Source organism: Alexandromys fortis, unplaced genomic scaffold (assembly GCF_014885135.2).
Source record: "Alexandromys fortis isolate MF-2015 unplaced genomic scaffold, M_Fortis_MF-2015_v1.1 scaffold_10, whole genome shotgun sequence".
NCBI lineage: Eukaryota > Metazoa > Chordata > Mammalia > Rodentia > Cricetidae > Alexandromys > Alexandromys fortis.
This window is the reverse complement of record NW_026067895.1, coordinates 3,525,227-3,547,567: the sequence shown is the minus strand read 5'-3', so window position 1 is coordinate 3,547,567 and position 22,341 is coordinate 3,525,227. Positions and strand designations below refer to the sequence as shown.

Genomic DNA, 22,341 nt, shown 5'->3' with positions numbered 1-22,341 from the left:
CTTGAATATAGTTTTGCGCTTCATTTACGCTACGTTTATGTCCCCAGCAGCCAGAACAATAAAAAGCATAGTGAATACGATAGATGGGAGTCATGAAGAGCTTAGGTAGAAGGATGCATTTAAGGAAGGGAGAGAGATGTTGGTGCCTGGGTTCTTGAAGGAATGGAAGGTGAGTGGCAAACAAGAGGTGCTTCTGTTGGAATGGAGAGGAAGTGATCCCATCAGCCCCTGAACAGGCGAAGCGCACCTATGGAGCAGTAGAGACTGTGTGGAAGTGATGTCTGGATGCTCCAGTGTTTAAACTATTTTTAGGAAAGTCATAAAAAAAGGGCCACTGTAAAATGGATTTCCAAGTAGGAACATGGTTTTTTGCTGCTTGCACTTATTGCTCAATAGGTGTCGATTAAACAGACGAGTAAAAGAAATGAACCATTGATTGGTTTTGCATCATTTTGTTCTTCATATCAGAGAGGTAGAATTTACCAGGTTAAGAGGGAAGGCAAAAAAGAGTCTGTGGAACTAGGGAGTAGTAGTTCCTGGACACAGGAATAGTCTTGAAATGACTGAGCAGTGTCCGGATGGAGAGGTAGCTGATAGGGACAAAGGAAAGGGGTGGATATAGGGCTGTAAATTCAAAAACACATGGATGGCTAGTTCAATAGGCTAATAATCAGAGCCATTCCAGAGGGGCTTTGTTATTGTTGTTTATTTGAAACAGGGTCTCTGTCTGTCCTGACTGGTCTGGAGCTTGGAGTAATCCTCCTGCCTCTGCTCTTCAGTGATGGAATTAGAAGCATGAGCCACTCTGCCCCACCCCAGAGGAGATTTAAGGTGCTACGTATAGCACCTCTGCTTGACGATGAGATCCAAGGTGGGGTCCAATTGGGTGGCGAGAGAGAGAGAGAGAGAGAGAGAGAGAGAGAGAGAGAGAGAGAGAGAGAGAGAAAGAGAGAACACAGCCGAGAGCTGGTGAGTTGGGGGGCGTCCATAAATGGAGGCTGAGGAGCTGGAGAGAGTGATCAGCGTGGTGGGTAAGATGATGATTGAAGTGATTTGTGCTGCTCTACCCACTGGGCTGGGGAACACTACGGTTTCCTCGCGTTTTGATTCTCCCTGGATAGCTGTAGGCGTTATCTCTGCTTTTCACTACTGTGCGCTATTATTTGCACTGCAGGTCCTGTACCAACTTAAGGGACAAAGACAGACACACAGGTGATTGCTTTCAATTTTCAATATGGCTTTTTTTTTTCTTATTTGACTTAAAAACTGAGGATTGCGGTGAGCACTCGATATAGAAGAAACAGGGTACACAGAGATCGTAAAAGCAGAAATAATACTTAAAGCTGATTTCTTTGTTCTTTCGGTGTTATGACTTCTCCTGGGAGACATGAACAAATGTCTCTTCACCCTAGGTAGGGCACACATGGCAAACCAAAGAAGCTGGTCTATTTCCGTCTGTTATATTGAGCCCGTGAGTCTATTGGAGTCACTTACAGGAACATGAGTGAGGGGTTATTTACAGGAGTGTGGATGCTGCATCACCCACCAGAAAGCCCATCCTAGCATGGGTGACCACTAAAGAAAACTGCATCCCTGAAGCTCCCTGTTGCAAGGAGCCACTGCTTGTTCATTCTGGCCACCTGGGCTAGCTTTGACCCAAAATAATCACACAGAAACTATATTAATTAAAACACTACTTGGCCCACTAGCTCTACCTTCTTATTGGCTAACTCTTACACATTAATTTAACCCATCTCTATTAATCTGTATATCACCACAAGGTCATGGCCTACCGGCAAAGTTTCAGCATGTCATTCTTTGGTGGCGGATAGATGGCATCCCTCTGACTCCGCCCTTGTTTCTCCCAGCATTCAGTTCTGTCTTCCCTGACTACCTAAGTTCTGTCCTATCAACAGGCCAAGTAGTTTCTTTATTCATTAATGGTAATCCATTAATGGTAATCACAGCACACAGAGGGGACTCCCACATCAGCTCCCTGTACAACGTCCAGACAGGTCCAGTAGACGGCCCTCTCTCTGACTGCTTACTGCTGGGGAAAGGGTTTTGTGAACCTTGTAACTCTTGTGGGTTTCGTTAGCTTCTTGAGTGTCATGGACCTGCTCTTCTTTTCAGAAAAGACCAGTTCAGCTTGGAGGCAATAGCTGTATAACATTTGGTTTTGAAAGACAGGGACTCAGAGTGGAGTCTGAGATTGCCTGCTTTTCATTACCAAGCCCAGGCTGGCCTCAAACTCATAGTGATCCTCCCATGTCTGCCTCCCAAGTGTTGGGGTTGCAGGTCAGGTGTATTCTACTGCACCTGCCTGAAAGAATGAATTTTTAAGTGATATGTACTATGTCATATGTACTCTGCTCCAGCTTAGGAAGTCGTATAGTCTGCTTTCCATCGCTGAATTATGGTAGATAATTATAATTCATTCGCATGTCACAAGCCTGACCTTTATATACATATTTTATGTAGCACAGTGAAGCAGAATTCTGAACGTGTTGCTTTATGTATTCTTGTTCTGAGTTTTACTGCCTGTAGGATATGGATTTTAAATTTATTTATAGAGTGTTCTTTCTGTAATGTAGGACCATTTTTCCATGTCAGATGGGTAATATGCTGACATCAAAACAAGGTGTGAGAGAGGAAAGTCACAAAACGGTGTGGGCATCTATCTAATCATTGTTCTTATGAGTCCGCAAAGATCTGTAGTAGATAACATTCTCAGACTGCTCTGTATGGTAGACTAATCTGGTTTGCATTTGTATGTTAATCTGTATGTTAATTTAGAGCTAGAATTGCAAAGGAAGCATTAGGTTCCTAGTGTAATTTTCTGTGCGTTATCTGAGTGCTTAATTCTCTATTGGGAAAACTATATTTGAATGCCATGCCAGCACCGAAACTCAGATTTGTTAAAAGTAAGTCTTTCCTTGATGCTTTTCCCCAGTGTTCTAGTATTTCTCTCTTTCTCTCTCTTTCTCTCTCTTTCTCTCTCCTCCCTCTCTCTCTCTCACTCACACACACACACACACACATACACGCACACATGGGGAGTATGTATCTGTGTGTGTGTGTGTGTGTGTGTGTTAGGGATGAGGGTGGTCACAAACATGAGTCTCAAAGCTCTCTAAGGAAAAATGATGGGGCTGATTTTTTTTGTAATAATATTCATACATAAAAGATTTGATATTTTTCTATAGAGACACTGGTACAGCTGTGAAAATATAGCATTCTCTCCATATTGATGTTCCCAGGCTTGTGTCTTGTTTTCTCTAGTTAAAGTTTCTCAACGGAGATAAAACTTGGTCATGCACACTAGTTAGAGTGCAGGGATGTGGAGATAATCCCAGAGCCTTTAACGTTGTAGGCAGATATCCATAAGTGCAAAATGAGAAGGGTACTGATTGCTTGTGCTGGTGTTCCTGGAAGGTTTAAGGGGGCCCTTCCTTGGGCACAATGCATTACTGCGGAAATTAAGGTCCCCTCTTTGGGTTTAGTCTCGTTAATGTAAGAATTTAAAAATGGACTCAGGGGAACTCAAGAATGATTTTTATTAGAGTTGGGAAGTAAACAGAAGGGCAGGCAAGCTGTAAACTGTGGCAGATGTAGATGTGTGTTGAGGGGGATTGGGAGAGGAATCTGCAGGGGGAGAAGGGAGGAAGCCAGTCATGGCTTCTGAGTTAGGCTAGCATGTTCAGCAGTGGAGGTCAGCAAGCAGCCATGTGGCAGCAAGCACCTCTGTAGTGAAAGGGGAAGAGAGCTTGAAGGGCTAGAGAAAACATGCTTCAGTGTTGGCCAGTGTCTGAAAGAAAGATGGGAAAGAAAAAGTTACGCTCTTTTGAGTAAGGATGAAGAAAATTGGATGGAGTTAACAGAGGTTCATGGCCATTTCTTCCCAAGGTTTTGTAAGTGATTTTTGGTGTCATCTTAATCTAAACTACCCAGAAAATTTTTACCTTTTATCCCTTATCACCAGGACTGTTGTAGCTGCACTAAACTCTCTTACACATGTGTGTGCGCACATGTGCGTGAGGGTGCGTGTGCGTTTGTGTGTGTTGGGGATGGAAGTGACAGTAAGCCTAAATTTCAACGCTTTCTAAGAAAGAGAAATGGTAGACTACTTAGGATTTGCTACAGAAACCTTGAAAATGCTATGCTAAATGAGACAATCAAACTATTCTGTTTATGCAAAATTCACATTTACAAATCTGTTGAAGCAGAAGGGAAAAGCTGATGAGGAATGCTAATCAAAATGCCTTCTAATTGATTGCTATATGTCCTCCTCCTATTTTCTGAGAGAGGGTCACCTATCCCAGTCTGACCTCAAACCTTGTCGCACAGGGTGATCCTGAACTCCAGATCCTCTGGACGCTATCTCCCAAGTGCTGGGATTTACAGTCATTTGACACTATGTATAGCGTATTTTTTTTCAATATCTCTGGATCAAACCACTGGATAGTTAGGGTATCTATTGCTGAGATAAAAGCCAGTAGCCAGAAGCAGCGTGGGGAGGAAAGGGTTTAATATGGCTCTCAGGTCACACTTTACTGCTGAGGTTAATCACTGCAGGAACCTGGAGGCAGAAGCTGAAGTATACGCCATAGAGGAACAGTGCTCACTGGCCTGCTTCTTATGGCTTCCTCAGTCCACTTTTCTTGTAAAACTCAGGACTGCCTGCTGAGGGGCATACTGCCCACACTTCTACATCAACCATTAGCCAAGAAAATACCCTATAGACTTGCCTACAGGACAATCTGATGAAGGCATTCTTTCAATTAAGATTCCGTCTTCTTGCCAGGTATGTCTAAGTAGACAGCAACAACAACAACAACAACAACAACAACAGAAACAATAACAACAACAGCAACAACAACAAAAGCCCAACAAGGACAGTATATTTATGTGAGTGTATTGTGTGACAGATGGCGTCTATCTATCAGTACCTATTTGTCAGCCATTCTAGTAGGCATAACGCTGTTCCATTTACTTGTTCAAGTTAAGTTTACTTTAGATTGGGGGAGGCAAACTATAAACTGCAGGGACATAAGGAAAATAACCTGTAAGTGCTGTTGGAAAGCAAAATGCATCAGTAGGTTTAAAAAGTGAGCGTCTTTGGGACAGCTGGTCAGACAGGTTCATGCAGGAGGAAGGGGTGAATTGAGTACCTGAATGTTAGGAGGGAGCTATCCATAAGGCTGCCTGCAGTGAGGTGGGGTCCATGCAGAGGAGATTGCACATGGAACCACCCCAAGGAGGAGGCCAGCTGGTGTAAGTGGACCAAACCTAACAAGGAAGCTGTGGTGGAGCTTGAGATGGCTGTTAATGCTTCTTTGTTCTGAAGTCACCAGTAGCTGTGGTACCTGATATGTCAAGACAAGTGTGTTCGGCTTTTCCTGATTTTCTTGTCTTGAAATACTTGCACCATTTGTCCTTCCTAACCACCTTATAAGAAAGCCAGACTGAGCATCGCTCCCTAGATGCGCCCCCCCCCCACTTTCCTGCCTCTGTACCTGTCTTTATACTCAGACTGTTCATCTGACCGTTGCTTCTGGAAATTATATGTCATCTCAAAGTCACTTTTTTTTATCTACCCTGGAAGTATAGTTAAAAATAATGTATAGGCAAAATTGCCGTGAGCTTTCTAACTAATCTGTCCCTATTGTGCTTCTCTTCGGGGATTTAGCACGGTGAGTTCTAATTCCTCCGTGTCGCTCTCATGGGGACCCAATTATGACTCCATAGTGGGCTGCATGGTGTCTCACTTCATAGAGACAGTCATTATATTGGTTGAATCCTAAAACATTTACAGGCATGCGATTTGTGCAAAATAAATCTGAACACGAGAGAAAATTTATAAAAAAAAATCTATACCCCAGCCCATGAGGAACGCTAGTTAGGCTATAATATATTTGATAAAGGCGTGGAGTAAAAATCAGTGATGTGGGACTTTAAAACTCAGGCTTTCTGGGAAATGCCCAACGCTTTTCTCTTACTGTTTCCGACCTTGGCGTCATCCTCAGGGTCATTCTGTCTGATTTTTTGACTCTTGGGAGTATGACAGTATCTGAGTCCTGAGAGCCAGGTCCCAGTTCGCCCGAGGAACAGGCTTGCTTCTCCATGAATCTCAGTGAGTCCCAAGAGCCTGCTAGCTCTGATAATTGTCCTGAAAATGGCAGTGGAGTTTTGCATCTACTGGAGCCATACAAACTAGCACAGAATCTTCCTAGTAAAGAATGGGCTGGTGGTAAGAAATCAGTTTCAGGTCACAAGCAGACCCCTGTTTGTGCAGAAACAGCAGAACGGTGAAGATATGCAGATCCAGCATATTCCAAGGTCCCCGAAGCTCACTGAAAGATAAGCGGTGAGATCTTGTGATGGTCCTAAACACAGGGCAGGGCCAACCAGGATTGGCCATTTTGAAGGCCAAAACTCTGAAGTTAAATCTGCCTGAGAGGGAGGATTGGATTGCAGACTCCAGAACAAACAGACATAAATTAGCCCTGTAGCTTAGACCTTAAGGAGTGGCTTCTGAAATATCCTGGGAGATAGGAAACAAACTCAGGACAAACAGAACAAACATTCGTTGGGAGTTAACTCCCTTTAATTACAGAAAGAACATTCTCTTGGTTGAGTGACATGGCCAGATGCCAGTCCCTCGACTGAGATGGGTCTCCCCATTTGACCTACCCAGGGGTGTTAAGTTCCAAGGCCCCAAATGTCCAGGCCTTCGGGCTCAGGCAGAGAGAAGGAAAAATGAGTGGCTTTCCGGGTTCTCCAAAAGAGAGATAGGAGTGAGTTTTCTCATGGGATGTGTGAGTTAAGAGTAGAACCATTTCTTCCTCTGATGTCTGAAGATTCTTTCACTCTGTTCAGACTTTTGTCAGCCTTACCCTGGCCCAGTCTCCTCTCCCAGTGAGAGCTGATGTTTCCACCTCTCCTGTCCATTCAGTATTCACAATGTCATTCACCCTAGTTTTTCCTTCTTCGCACATGGACTGCCATGTCCATTTTCAGTGTCTGAACGCTGTCAGGCTCAGATCCTGCCTCTTTGCAAGGACCACATCCATGGATTCAATTATCGGTGGCTAAAACCTCTTGTTTTTAAACTATTACCAAACCTTGCATGGTTTTAATTGGCATCTGACATTTTTATCATGAAGGCAAGCTGTCTTTTTTGTTTTCTTTCTTTCTGTTATTTTTTTCTTCCGTGTGTGTGTGTGTGTGTGTGTGTGTGTGTGTCTGTACAGTAGTACGGGTTATGAACCCAGGGCATTGTCTATCTGGACGAGCATACTATCACTAAGCTATATCTTTTGAGACAGGATCTCACTAAGCAGCTCAAGCTGGCCTTGAATTCATTCTATACCCATGGAAGATCTTGAACTTGTGAGCCTCCTGCCTCATCCTCCTGAGGTCTCTCGTCTAGCTGGTAATTTCTTTAAAGCCAGGATTTCTGTCTGGCCTATCTTCAAATGCCATATGGAACTCAGAAGGGTGCCCAGAAGTTAAAATGGCCTCAGCAATGCGTTCTGAAGTGGGTAGATGATAAATCAGGGAGTCAGAAGGACTACCGCAGCCATCGCTCCCTACGGTGTGAGAACTTACTGCTTTTCCCAGAGTTACGTGTGCACAGGCGGCTTCAGTTGGCACATGAAGTGTGAGCAGAAGTGACACCTGTCCCTTCATTACCAGTCAGTGGGTGACTCCTGGTGGTGGTCATCTGCCTGGGTGTCTGGCAGACCTCCAGGTGGTGGCTACTTCATTAGCCTGAGTCCTTGAGGGGGTCTCACGAGGAGCAAGGGCACAGTGGACGTATGACCCAAGCTCGGGATAAACTTCGTGGGTTCAATTGTTTCGTTTCTTGGGTCATTTCTAGTTGCGGTGGAACCTGGTTCATCCAGATTAGCACAAAAGTTCAATCTTAATAGGTTTCTTCTTAGTCGTATACATAGTATAGATGTGTCGTAGAAGGACAAGAAAGGATTGAACCCTATGATTTCAGAGCAAGTCCTAAGGGATCTACTTTAGTAACTACATGTTTTCCAAACCCAGAAAATCAGGAGACCGATGAGTAGGTCTTTGCACATATGTGGTCACATGATTCCCTTGTTTAGAGGAGATTTGTATTCCCTCAAAGGAGTGTGGGAGACCCTGGAGCTCAGTTGCTCTAAGCTGCTTTGCCACCATCTTACAACACTAAGATTTGAAGTGTGAGCTCAAACGTAACTGTCAATGACGGGTAAAGCCGTTCAGAAGTTCAGAGCTTTCCTTTTCCCGTTTGGGTAGGCAAGCATTTAGTGCGTTAGAGGTTGTCTTTCATTTTCCACTATCAAATAAAAATTTTTATTAATTTAAAAAATTTTGTCCCTGTAAGTGCCGTCTGTTTGGAAGGCTGAGGCCAAAGGGTCATTAGAGCCTGGGAATTCAAGGCCACTCTGCTCTATGACAAGTCAGCTCAGGAGAAAGATTGTTGAATAGAGGGCAGGACAGTCTTGCTGCTTGCCCACAGCTCCTGCCTGTGACTTCTCAGAGACCTTACTTCCTTGTCAGAGCTGTGAAACCCTCTGCTGCAGAATCTACTTCAGTTTGTGGTCCCTTCCTGAGGTCAGCAGTGGGGTAGGGGGGTAGGGGTTTGCTCTCAGGCTTGCAGAACTGGCTTCACAGCATGTGGGACCTTGCATTCCCTGATTTACGTGATGTAGACACAGTAGGGAATATCTGAGATGTAAAACGCGATGGCCTGAGTCTTCAACTGTTGAATGGAGTCCAAAGCAGCAGATTTTTCTTCTTTGGCAAGACAGAGCTGAAGCAATGTGCAGGGATTTGGTTTGCCGATTCCCAATCTGCTGAAAGCTGCAGTAACTTAAAGCGGGGGTGGGTGTGGTGGGGGGGGCGGGGGCCATGCATAAGTGCTTTTTAATGTGGAAAATACTCCAGAGATCACGTGGCTTACTGTCTTAGGCAAGCTAAAGACTGCGAGGCTTCACTTTTGTTTTGTTTTGTTTTCTTAGTTGGCTGACTGCATGTGGATATATGTACCCCCATACTCTTTCATTAAGAAGGTTTTATTTTGTTCAAGCAAAACCCGAAAAGAAGGGCAGTATTGAACCCTGAATGGCCACTCTAGCCCCCAGAGTGGGGAGGCCATCTCTTGCCAGCCTACATTGATTTCAGTTTAAGGTTGTCCCTCTGCTGCTGTTCTATCTCACATTCCTTGAAAATGTTTTAGAATAGCCACACTATGCTGCAGGCCATCCCAAGCAGAGTTCACTAGCACTGCCCTTGGGAACTTTTATACTCATAGGTGCAGTTTATCTTCTTGCTTCAGAACAAATTACTCAGAGCTCCTTGGCTTTAAAATCACAATCCCTATTTCTTTTGGGGCTTTGAGTTAGTTGGTAGATTCTTTAGCATTTACTTGGTCCTGGAGCCTGGCTAATCTACGATGACTTTTCTGGTGTGCCTAGGGATTGCTACGTTAGTGTGTGAAGCCTTTTCATATTTCTGTTTGTGTTTTGTTTGCTAACATCCCATAGATCAAAGCAAGTCATAGTACCAATAAGCTTCAAGAAATGGAGATAGATGTTTCATCTCTTGGTAAGGGGAGATACAACTAATTGTATCCACATTTTCTAGTTTATCAAGGAGGCTGAGGTATGCTAGGTGGTGATGGTAAGTGCTAAGGATGGAAAACAGGGTGGGGGGAGCTGGGAAAGTGGTGCATTCTTGTAGTTTAAGCTCTTGGGAAGTGGACCCAGGTGGATCAGGAGTTCAAGGCCAGCCTGGGTTATAGGAGGTGTTGGAGTGAAAGGAAGGAAAGTAGGGAGGGAGGGAGGGATGGAGGGAACAAGGAAGGAAAGAAGATGCAAACTAATCAGAGAAGGGAGAAAATAAATCAAAGGCAAGGAAAGGGGACTAGCTGGAAAAACCATTCAATTGTAAATGGTTGATTAAGAAAATGCCAAGGAGAGGGTGTCTTTGGGTTTTATTGCTGTGAAGGGACACCATGATTATGGCAACTCTTATAAAGGAAAAATTGTAGTTGATACTGGCTTACTGTTTCAGAGGTTTAGTCTGTTATCATCGTGGTGGGGAGCATGGTGGCACACAGGCAAGGCAGGATTTCTACATCCAGGTTGGCAGACAGCAGGAAGAGAGAATGGCACTGGGCCTGGCTTGAGCATTTGAAACCTCAAAGCCCACTCCCAGTGACATACTTCCTTTAAGAAGGCCACGCCTATTCCCACAAGACCACAAACCCTAGTTCTTTCAAATAATGCCAGTTCCTATGAACTTGTGAGGCCAGTTTCATTCAAACCACCATAGAAGGTGAGTATGTCATATACATATGTGAAATGAAGGTCATAGGCCCAAGAGTTATCTTAGATGAATTGGGAGAAGCCACCCAGAATGAGCACAGGTGTGGAGGAGGATGATGTGGGGTCAAGCAGCTGAGCTGGGAAGTATGGTGCACCCCCACCTGTAAATGCTGTTTCTCCCATTTTAGTGCGTTTCAGTTTTGCTGAGATACTGATTCTGATTCAGTAGAGCTGAGATGTGCTCAGAGAAGAACCTTTCTAGTAAACTCTGAGCTGTAGCACTGTTGTTGCCCAGAGTGGTCCTGGGATTTTCCCTTAGTAGGAGGGTGGTCTTTAGGATGCTCTCAGTAGGTCCTTGTTTAGAATATTTAAATACTGACGTGTCATATGAAGGGATGGCATTCTCACACAGTCTGTTGTGCAGAACACTGAGTGTTGTTTGTGAAAGCCCCTATCACTGGCATATATTTTTTTTTACCCAGAGAGCTTTTTGGTTTTCTTTGTTATGAGCAACAACAACAGGACCAAGGTCTGGGTTCCTGTTTGTCCGAGTTTTCTGCCAGGTTTGTTCCAGAACACACCTGCTCTGTCTCCTTGCATTCATTCAAATCCAGGCAACTGGATGTCTTCTCTCTTAGCCCCTTTTTCCCTCTGGTCCTTGTTCCAATGTCCCAGTGGCTCTCAGTCCTGCCTGTCCATTTCAAATACTTGGTGCTTTTTAAAGATGCCATCTGAGCTGGTCTTGGTGGGCTTTTCCTGCAGCCGCCCATCTTGTCTGTGGCTTTGCTTTCTGATGTTTCAGTTATACCTTGGTCAACCTTGGTCTAAATATATTAAGTGGAAATTCCAGAAGTAAAAAGCATCATGGGTTTTGAGGAACTTATTACCGCATGTTAAGCATTGCGTCCTTTTGTTATTAACTTTTGAAATCTCTTACTGTGCCTAATTTGTAAATGGAGCTTTACTGTAAGTATGTGTCATAGGAAACCATAGTGTATACACAGTTAGACCATCTGTCCTCTCAGGCATGCACCAGGGGGCTTTGAACTACCTCCGCGGGAGGTGGAACATGATTTACAAGTCATGCTAAGACACAGTGTGCTACCACCCTTTCCCTCCATCCTCTCATCCACTCTGGTCCCTTTCCTTGCCGTCCAAACACATGAATCATTTAGCTGATTTTCAGCTCTACTACATTTTGCGTTGAGATGGTCTGGTGGTTGCGTAATTACAAATCTTTTGTATTTGACACAAGGAAGATCTACAAATAGAAGACCGTGAGTAAGTGTCTGGTGATGTCTTCTATCACACATTTATAGTTTCCTATTATTGGCTCTAAGTGGTGCTATCCATACACCAGCTCACTAAGAATACTTTAGGGTCTTACCCAGGATACAAGGGCCCTGGAAACAGCCTCAAAAGTCAGCTGCCTCCTTGTTGCCTATTTTCTTTTCTTCCCCAATGAGCTTACAGATGGTTTTCTGTCCTGGCTGGACTGGAATACAGTGTGCGTTTGAGAATGCTAATCTTATGTATCTCGGTAGGAAATAGTCCACACTATGCATCTGAGATTGGGGCTCCACTTCACCTCTTTAAAAACAACTGCCCCTTCATTATGGGGGGGGGCTAGGTGACATCTTTTTAGCATGGTTATATTTTGGTGTTACATTTAAGCATTTGTGAGGGTTTTTTTTTTTTTTTTGACATTTATTTGTTTTGTAACATACCGGGAGCCTCTGAACCTCTCCTGAATCTTTCCCAGGGCCATCTGATTCCTAAGAGATGGCTTCCTTTATGTTTCAATGCAGTTTGTATGTGTAGACCTTATTTCAGAATCCTGACATAATTCTTGCTTGTTTTTGTGAGACGGCGGTCTCTTCCTTACCTCCAGCTGATATAGGATTCACTCTGTTTCCCCAGGCTAACTCCAAACCCCCGTAGTCCTTCTCCCTAAGTTTTGGGGTTACAGGGTCTGAGTTAGCATACCCGGCTTCCTTGTAAGAGTTTCTTGATATTTTTAACTAGAATAAGTAAAAGAAAATTCGAGTACTAAATAATTGGAGTTGCAAAACTATTATCAGTGAATTGTGTCCCAGTTGGCTGTATCATCATGTCCCAGGGATGGCTTGAGTGCGACACTGATTTGTAATGTATTTAAACTAATTATTAACTCAATCAGATAGACTGCCTTGAATGTTATCATAAAGGACTCTGAGATGTGACTATGACCAAGTTCCATAAATTTTATTGCTTGGCTATTACTGGATCCAGTGACTCCAATAAGGCATTGCCTTTTGCTCCCACACCACCACAATAGATGAGGTTGTTATGTACAATTGGGAGGAGTGTGTGTGTGTGTGTGTGTTTTAATTAATAGCAATTCATTTGTCTTGAAATAAAGTTCCTTTTAATAGTCTATAACTTTGGAATAACCCTGGTATTATTCTCCTAAAATGCCAATACCCTTCTTAGGTAGTTAGACTCTTTCTGGTTTATTATAGTTGAAAGAAATAATATCACTTAGACCAGTGCTTCTCAGTTTTCCTAATGCTACAGCCCTTTAATACAGATCCTCATGTTGTAAAGATCCCCCCAACTATAAACTATTTTCATTGCTGCTTCATAACTATAACTTTGCTACTGTTATGAATTATAATGCAAATATTTTTAGAGATAGAGGTTTGCCGGTGGGTTGAGAGCCACAGGTGGAGAACCACTCATATAGACCCATATTATAAAATGTAGAAACTGGAACCTCAAAACGAGGTACAGATGGTTCACTGCCCAGATATTTAGCAGACTTGACTGAACGTGCCTTACTAAAAATGTTCAAGTTAGCCTGCAATCCCAGTGCATGGGAGGTAGAGACAGGAAAATCTGAAGTTCAAAGTTATCCTCGGCTGTGTGATAAGTTTGACACTGTCTGGCCTACTGTCTCTCTCTTTTTTTTTTTTTTCTTGGTAAGGAATCTGAATTTTATTCAGAGTTTAATTGGAAACCATCAGAAAGCTTCACACAGGGAATGCTGTAATAAGATCATTTGATTTCATTGTAGAGAATGGATTGAATCAAGACAGAAGTCAGGGTGCTGAGATTCAGAGGGGAGGGAGGGCAAGTGGTCTACTACTTTCAGTTGTTTCTATCTGGCCTACTGTCTTAAAGCACAACAAAATGGAGCAACAACAAAACCCAAGGAATGACAAAAGAAAGTGTTGAGAAGCCTCTCTGATGCTCTAAGTCCTTTGTTAGTGCTCAGCAGGGAAAAGCACTCATTGTGTAAACCTGCTGGTTTAGCTCAAAGCCTGGCACTCGGGCAGAAGGAGAGACCAGCTTCTGAAAGGTTATCCTGTGACCTCCACACGTGAACTCACACACATCAGGAAACACAATAATAAACAAATAAATATCACCCACATGTTGTAGACACACAATCATAGTAAATAAATAAGAGTAATTAAAAAAAATCCCACTATTTACTTTTGCATTTCTAATGGCTTCTGTTTCTGTAGGAGTTTTGTGTATTCTGGGCATGAGTTGGTATAGTCTGAAGGTTTGTACTGGAGGTCTAAGGCACTTGAATAAACACCTCCATTTTGAGGGTAGCACTGTTTTGTCGGTATGTGGAAATCTAACTCTTCTTCTTCTTTCCTTTGACTTCTATAATATGGGAACTTTCCCCCCCAGTTTGGTACAGAAATGTGGTTTAAGGACAGTTCACAACTCTCCCCTGATAACTGTGTGTGAGAAGCTAAGAAACTGATCACGTGTTTACTGGCCTGTCCATCTTGCTTGATCCCTTGGACTTCTTTCCTGGGAAAATCAGAGGGTTCATTGTTGTGGAGGCGGCTGTCATCTTTTCTTTTGCGTGTAGGAACATGACCCTACTACTATTACGGGGTGCACACTTCAGGTCTACAAGTTGAAAGACCTGAGATGGTCTCACGTGGCTTGCGAAATCAATAGAAAGGGTGTGAGACGGCATCCATCATGGCGAGCAGTAGACGTTCTGTTTAGAGATCTGTATTGCAGCCTCTAAAGTAGCAGGCTAGAGACCGCACTGTGGCTAATGTAGAAATTCCGTTTACCATGATACATGTTTGAAATGGGAGTGAGTGCTTGTAGCTGCAGGACCCGTTCTCCACCCCGGGTCTTTATCACTGTAGTTTATTGGGGCTTTAAATCTGTTTCACAATTTAGTTACAGAACTTTGGCACGAGGGTGGAAGTTCTGCTCTTCCTTTAAATTCCTTGCGTCTACGCTGGACGTGCAATTCAGCAGTATCCAGTGTTTTGAACATTAGCGCAGTTTGTGGATTAATCTCCAATCCCATGGAAGCCTCAGATAGCAGCCTAATATCTGTTAAATGAACTTGCTTTTTCTCCATTTATCTAGATATGAGGTGTTTGTCCAGATAAGCATATGTCTTCAGTTAACTGCAAAAATGTGTAAACATTGCAATGATTCTTTTGGTAAAACACTGTCTTGAGTTTATCTTTTATGTCAACAGTAAGTACTTAGGAATGATAGAAGAGAGATACTTAAAACTCAATCTACAAGGCCAAATACATTTTCTTATTCTGACTTTTGTGTAGATAGATACAAACGTTTGCTTAGTGGCATAATGGTTACTTAAGGTCTCTTTTTATGTATTTAATATGTCATGACCAAGCCAGATGATGAGAAAAAAGGCCAATGGGCTGCTTATGTTAAGAAAATAATAAATAAGTAAATAAAAGTTGGGCACTTGATCCAGGCATAGGAATTGCTGAGATAAGATAGTAATCTGGTTAGTAATCACGTTGAAGTTGAACCTTCAGTAAAAGCTGGGATGTGACTCAAAGTAGGAGCTACAGTATTCTTTAAGTTTTGCTTAAAATACTGAAAACAGCCCTGAGTGTGGTGTCAGGAACATTTTGTTGCTATCTGTGGCTCCTGCTGTAAATGTAGGTCAGTGAGAAAATGTAGTGGGCATCAATTCTATTGTGTGGGAAGTGGAGACGCTAATCCTTTTCCAGTCTCTTTCCACTCACTGCCTGGGTAGGTAGCCACTGTGTCAGGGGCTGTGGAGTGGATGCTCCCAGCAGACCAGCATTCTCAGGCTGTGGAGTGGATGCGCCCAGTAGGCCAGCGTTCTCAGGCTGTGGAGTGGATGCTCCCAGTAGGCCAGCGTTCTCAAACTGTGGAGTGGATGTTCCCAGTAGACCAGTGTTCTCCGACTGTGGAGTGGATGCTCCCAGCAGACCTGCGTTCTCAGACTGTGAAGTGGATGTTCCCAGCAGACCAGTGTCCTCAGACTGTGGAGTGGATGTGCCCAGTAGACCAGCGTTCTCAAACAGAAGGAGACAAACAGCTTGAGCAGGGAAAGGCTACTTGGGAGATGAGAAAGGACATGCCAATGAGAGGCACGGTCTGAACTCTGAGAAGGAAATGAGAGCTGGCTGCACAGGGACTTCCTTCTGGGTGGAGCAGCAAGAACTTAGGCCCAGAGGCTGAGGAGGAGATCTGTGGGGCTGCAAGGGTAGAGAGGGAAAGTGAAGGCCTTAGGAGATAATGATCTGAAGGCAAATGGGAGGCGATCTGGTAGCCTCTCTTAAACCAAGTAAAAGCAATTTTGGTCATTTCATAAAAGTAGAAAGTAAGCATGTTTTATAAAATGGTGTGATATTGTCTTTTAAGGTTCATTTTTATTGTGTTGATTTAATTTTTTTCAGTGTTGGGAATAGAATACAGGATCTATACATAAGAGTACTCTAGTGCTGAGCAAAATCCCAGCCATCTGAACATCATGTTATATAAACCAATGGAAGAGCCCTTCAAAGATGGGTAGTTCGTGTTGCTGTTAAATATGATTGGATAGTTAGAAAGAAGAACAAACATGGCCCGATGTGTTATTTGGCCTGATGATGGGATGGTAAATGATTTTACCTTCTTGAAACAGCATCTCACTATGTGTCTGTGGCTGGGCTTGAACTGACACCATTTGACTGACTTCCCAGTACTCAGGTCATAGGTCTTTGTATAGGCTTTTGCTACTGTGTTTGGCTTAGTGGCAGGATTCTTAGAGTAACCAATTGTAGATGTGCTGGAACAAATGACCCCAAACATTTGGCATTACGAATTTGGAAGAGGATGTATGTATAGACATGAGGCATCAAAAGATCTCTCTTGCTAATATTACACCTAAACAGATGTTCAAAAGCATTTTTAAAGCCTCTATCCCCTGAAGAATCATGGGAAATAGCATCAGATGGAATCTGGGTGGCCGGTTACCAGAATAGATTGATTGTTCCCCTGTATAGAGCTAAGGAATTCATATTCCATGATACTGTGAATAGACAGTGGAACAGGGTTCCAAGGAAACAATGATACTTTAATGCAGATAAAGCCTTGGGCTTGATGAGCTCTTGTTAGATCTGATGGAAAACATTTCTCTGCTAAAAGGTACCCCTGTAGAGATCAACACATTTTACTTGAAAGAGGAAGAGAAGTATGTTCTGAATTGTATGGTTTGAGGTTGGAAAACTTAAAATTGAGAAGTAGAAGGTATAGTCCAGTTATTATGGAGGGTCCAATGGCCCTGGGAAGGCAACTTAAGTCTTTCATACTCTTCGTGATGCCTGGCACATGGATTCCAGCTCCAACCAGTGCTATGTGTGTTATGTTGATCCAATGAATCAAATTTCTATCCAGATGCCCGTACTGTGCTTTCTGGCATTGTTTATTTATTTGTTGGTTGGTTTGCTGGTTGGATGGTTTTCAATACAGGGTTTTTCTGTGTAGTCCTGTCTGTCCTAGAACTCACTCTGTAGACCAGGTAGTCCTTGAACTCAGGAATCCCCATCTTCTGACCCCTGAGTGCTGGGATTAAAGGCATATACCACTGACTTTATGGTAGTGTTAACATTAGTAATGTTTTCACTTATCTCCCAGAGTTGAACTTGGATAAAACTCATGCTGTGAAATCCAATTTTATTTTAAATGTAGACTGGGGTGAGTGGTAAAGTGGGTAAAGCCAGAGGGTAGTAAAGGCGGGGAGAGGAGGAACTAGGGAGATGGCACGGCGGATAGAATGCTGGACAAGTGTGTGGGCCTGAATGTACCTCTCTAGAACCCACATAGAGCACCTGGACCCAAGTGAACCTACAGTCAGATGGGAAGGGGAAATAGCTCAGAAAGCTCACAGCTCACCAGCCTCACATAGGCAGTGGGGAACAAGAGGAGACAACCTCAAACAAGGTGCAAAGGCAGGACCAACGTTAGGAATGTTCTCTTACAGCTATGCATGTACCATGACACATTTGCACCCAAAGTCATACACAGAAACATATGCAATCACATACATGTACATACTGTAGACATACACACGACGCTTACATTTTTTAAAGGTACAAATGGACAAACTTGGAGCACATTTATACATTTGACTGACCAGGCCAGGGTAGCCAGCACTGCTTGCCTTCTGTTAAGGGTATTGAACAGTCACTCGCTCATTGGTGCCACATCCTTGTCTCTTGACCTGAGGTGACGGAGCCCAGGGTGACTAGATTCTGGGGGGCTGTGCATGCCTTTCTGCCACCCCATGGGGATCAGTGTTGTTGTCATGGTGCCGCTGGTCCTGACTCTGTCCCGCCGTACAGACTTTTCCTTGCCTTCAAGGCACTTATGTTAGGTATATGACCAGTCCCTCTTAGGAGCCTCTTCATCTTTTTTTTTCACTCCCAGAATTGCCAGCCGTTTCCTTTTTTTTTTTTTTTTTTCAGCTCTCATCATGTTGCATAATCAGCCACATTTTGCTGTGAGGAGAGCAGTATTTTACTGAGAGTTGTTGAGATATTCACTTCGTTCCACAGAATAGGGCGGTTTACATGCCGTGCATGATTCTCAGGACTGTTTGAAGGGTGTGGATCCGGTGCTGAAGAGGCCGCCATGGCTGTAAGAAAGCTTTTCAACTGAATACAGCTGATTTGATGGTATCAGATATCTAAGCAAACAACTTCACTTTCTGCTTTTGCATCTGCCGCATGGTATCAACCAGCTCCCTCTGTAAGTGCGGCTTTTCCCCAATGGAGTTTCTGTGAAAATATCAAATTTACTGAAGGATCATTTGCATGGAGTATTATTGTATAATGTGATGGTTGTTGACAACTAACCACCTCCATGATAAAGACAGAGAACGATAGCCTGGAAATTTTCCCAGTACTGCCTTGCAGACGCCCTCCTGTCCTGAGGGTATCTGTTAACCTGTTTTCTGGTCTGTTTTGCCTTTCAGAGGATGCTCCTTTGGTCCCAGACACATCTTTGTTTTTACTCATATCCTTAGGGCTAGGAACTCCCTCCCCAGTTCAGGCCATAGAAATTACAGTTTCTCTTCTCTACAGCAGACCACGATCAGCTCCAGACTCCTATCCTAGTGCTGGCTGCAGAAACTCCAGCCCAGCCCTACAGTGATCACTAATGACACCAGTAATAGGTGTGCTGATCTCGCGTGGCCTCTCTCCGTCTTGAGCCAGTCTCAGTAAGAGTTTCTCCTTTCCACCCCAACCCCCCATGTGTGTGTGTGTATAAGTCTGATTGCATGCACCTTGGAAGAGGGTGTCCAAACTCCTGGAGGTGGAGTTACAGGTGGTTGTGAGTCACCTTAGTGTGGGTGTAGGAACCAGACTCAGGTCATCTGTAAGAACAGTAAGCTTCCTTAAGCACCAAGCCATCTCCAGTCTAAAAATAGACTTAAATTAAAAAAAAAATAAGACTAAGTATAGTATTATTAAATGTTCTTTTTGGAAGAACGTAGTTTGAAGATTATTTTATATTAAGACCACAATTATTCATTTTAGAGAAATCGTTGCAGAAAATGAATGAGAGGCTATTTCCGGGTCATTCCTAAATAACTGTTACAAACATGTTGGGGTTGAATGTTAAACTCATTCCTCTTCAGTGCACAAGTATGAAAATTTATTTGAGCTGTCTTGGGTGAAATATTCCGATTTGGTAGTGCAGACATAAATTTCAGACTTGGAGCTGACAGAACTTGGGTTGATGGAAGCCCGTCAAAGTTCTCTCCACACTGGCAGGGCTTTGCATGGTTCCCTCGTCTGTGGTGTCTTGGGATCTGTGCTTGGCATGTAGTAACACTCAATAAATAAATAACTGTCTAGACAGGCTATAATTGTGTGGCGTATAGAAAGTGAAACAGCATTCCAAACAAATGCAAATTTCTACCCTTTACTTCTAGGAAATTAAAATGTAGAATGGTGAAGAACCACATTTAAAAACATTTATGTGGACTGTCCGGTACGCTCTGCTAAAAATATTCACTTTTAAACCATTTTGCCAGAAATATCAGCTGAGGGAGGTTATGGTGTCATTGACTCCATCTTGGCTGCACAGTGCTGGAGTTGACATGTGTTATGTTCTTGGCTCCAAGCTTTCTGCAGAGACATCCCAGATGTTGGCTTTTCTGGGAGAAGCAACCTGCAAAGGCTTGTTACCCAAGGCCAAATGGAGAAACGTGGATGTTCAGCTGGGAACAGGAAAGGTCCAGTGAGCTATGCTTACTATCTACCCGAAGAGAGAGTGCTCTCTGGTTCTTGACACAGGCTTAAGCAAGTGGATTTATAGTGGTTACTGGGAATAACTTTCTAAATATACCCAGAAAATACAGTACTTTGTAGGTTATGAAGAGTATCCTCTTGTGTACAGGATAAAAAAAATCAGACCAGACATCTGCTGTTAATTCTGTTCAATTTGACACAAGCTAGAGTCATCTGGGAAGAAGAAATCTCAACTGGAGAATTGCTCTGTAAGTTGGCCTATGGGCATGTCTGTACAGCATCTTCTTGATTAATGGTTGATGTCGGAGGGCCTGGCCCACTATGGATGGTGCCATGTCTGGATTGTATAGAAGGTAGCTGAATGAGTTATAGCATGCAAGCCAGTAAGCAATGCTCCTCCATGCTCTCTGCTTTAATTTCATGACTCCAGGTTCCTTGAGTTCCTGCCTTTACTTCCCTCAGTGATGGAGTGTGACCTGGAGATGTAAGATGAAATAAACCCTTTCCTTCCTAAGCTGGTTTTGGTCATGGTGTTTATCACAGCAATAGAAAGCAAACTGGGCCACTGAGGGCCTTCCTAGCTCCAAGATTCTGTGCTTTGGGGAAATAAAGCACATCATTTGTATGTGGTAGAACAAACTGTAGATTGCTCCCTTGAACTTGGAAAAACTGCTGCTTCTAATTGTCTTGGTGAGAATTGTTATGTGTTTCTTGTGTGTACAGGCTTGATGTTTATATTCGTTAGTCTGCTTTCACGATGGATTATGAGGGCTTAGGTTCTTCCTATGGGAAGCTTGGGGACAAAGTCATGAAACCTCCTTCTGACTAGTGAGGGTAAAAGGAGCTGGGATGGGATGAGTGTGTCTGCGGAGATGGGTGCAGCTTCCCAAAACCCCGCGAATAACTGTCAGCTACAATCAGAGCGCTAGGACTTGGCATGTGGCTCAGTAGAATGTTTGCCTAGCATGCATGATGTTCTGGGTTTGATCTCCAGCACCTCATAAACTGGGTGTGGTAGTGCTCACTGTAACCCTAGTTCTTGAGAGGAGGAGGCAAGAAGTTCAAGGTCATCCTTTGGGTATGAAGGGAGTTTGTGGTCACCCTGGGTCAAAAATCAAAGTGCTCTGTTTAGGAAATATTAGATGTTAAAGTCGGATTGACCTGGCATTCAAAGCCTTGCATAGATACTTCCTCCTTTGGCTATGTTACTTAATCTCTCCTTGGCATAAGCTCAATTTCATTGTCTACAACATTAGAATAGTTCTTTTCCTTTTCTGGGCTCTGGAGCCGGAGAAGGTAGATGCAGTACAGGGAATCCGTCAGTAAGTACCAGCAGTCCTAATGTCTTTGTTGTGTGATGGTTTTGAATCATTCACAGGAGCTGGGTTGTAGCACATTTGGTAGAGTACTTACCTCCTATACAGGAAGCCTTGGGCTTGATCCCCAGCACTGCATCAACTGGGTTCAGAATCTCAGCAGGCAGGCAGATCAGAAGTTCAGGGTCATCCTCAAGCTACAGAGAGAGTTTGAGGCCCCCCTGAACTAAGGAAAACGAAAAGCCATTTCTAGTCCGTTACTCCAAGAAAGATACCTACTTTGAGATTCTGCGTATTTGGAGATGAAACAAGATGATGCGAAAGCCCTGGACAAAACACCTGGCCATGATTAAGCTCATAACTGTATTGCCACAGCTACTTGGAAACTGATAACCGAATACCCAGGGAGTCCTGAAAGCTACGAAGAACAAAAAAGATGACATCTAAGTTATCTGCTTTGGCTTCTTTGCTGTCTATGGGCATCGAAGAGGCTCTGCCTCAACTTTACATCTGCCGTCTGTTATTGCAGTAACAAATTGCCACTACTTAGTGGGTTTGAGCGATACAATGTTATTACCATCTTTCAGGACAGAGGTTCTAATTGCAAGCAGGTGTAAGGGGACATGTGTTCCTTTCAGAGGTTTCACATGAGACTCTCCTTCCATGCCTTTCTAGCTTCTGAGGGTCCCTTTGTCTCCTGTCTTGAGGACCCTTCTACAGTCCAAGAAGTTCAAATTCTCAAACTTCTTGTTCTGTAGGCATTATCGTTTTCTCTCTGACTCTATTTTATATTTTTATCACATTTCTTTCCTTACTACTTTGCTACCCTATCCCGGCTGCCGAGAACTGAAATAACCACACAGAAATTGTATTAATTAAATCACTGCTTGGCCCATTAGCTCTAACTTCTTATTGGCTAACTCTTACATTTTAATTTAACCCATTTCTATTCATCTGTGTATCACCATCTGGGCTACGAGCAAAGTTTCAGCATGTCTATCTCTGGCTGCGGATCCATGGCATCTTTCTTTTTTTTTTTTTTCAGACAAGCCTTGTTTATTCATATATAGCCATAAAAAATTGATATAGCAGACATGGGCCTCACATAGTATAAATTCAGTATTCAGAAAATGGTATAGGTGATATTTT

General features: G+C 43.3%; 1 protein-coding gene and 1 non-coding gene across 5 annotated transcripts in view; one reads left to right on the top strand and one right to left on the bottom strand.

Annotated features, from left to right (window-relative positions):
* Pcsk5 (proprotein convertase subtilisin/kexin type 5) overlaps positions 1-22,341 on the top strand; it is a 411,377-nt gene that overhangs the window by 10,663 nt on the left and 378,373 nt on the right. The gene's annotated exons all lie outside the window — the stretch shown is intronic.
* Positions 2,608-2,712, bottom strand: LOC126512982 (small nucleolar RNA U13). The gene has a single exon (XR_007595220.1). It is a non-coding gene; the product is annotated as a small nucleolar RNA U13 (small nucleolar RNA).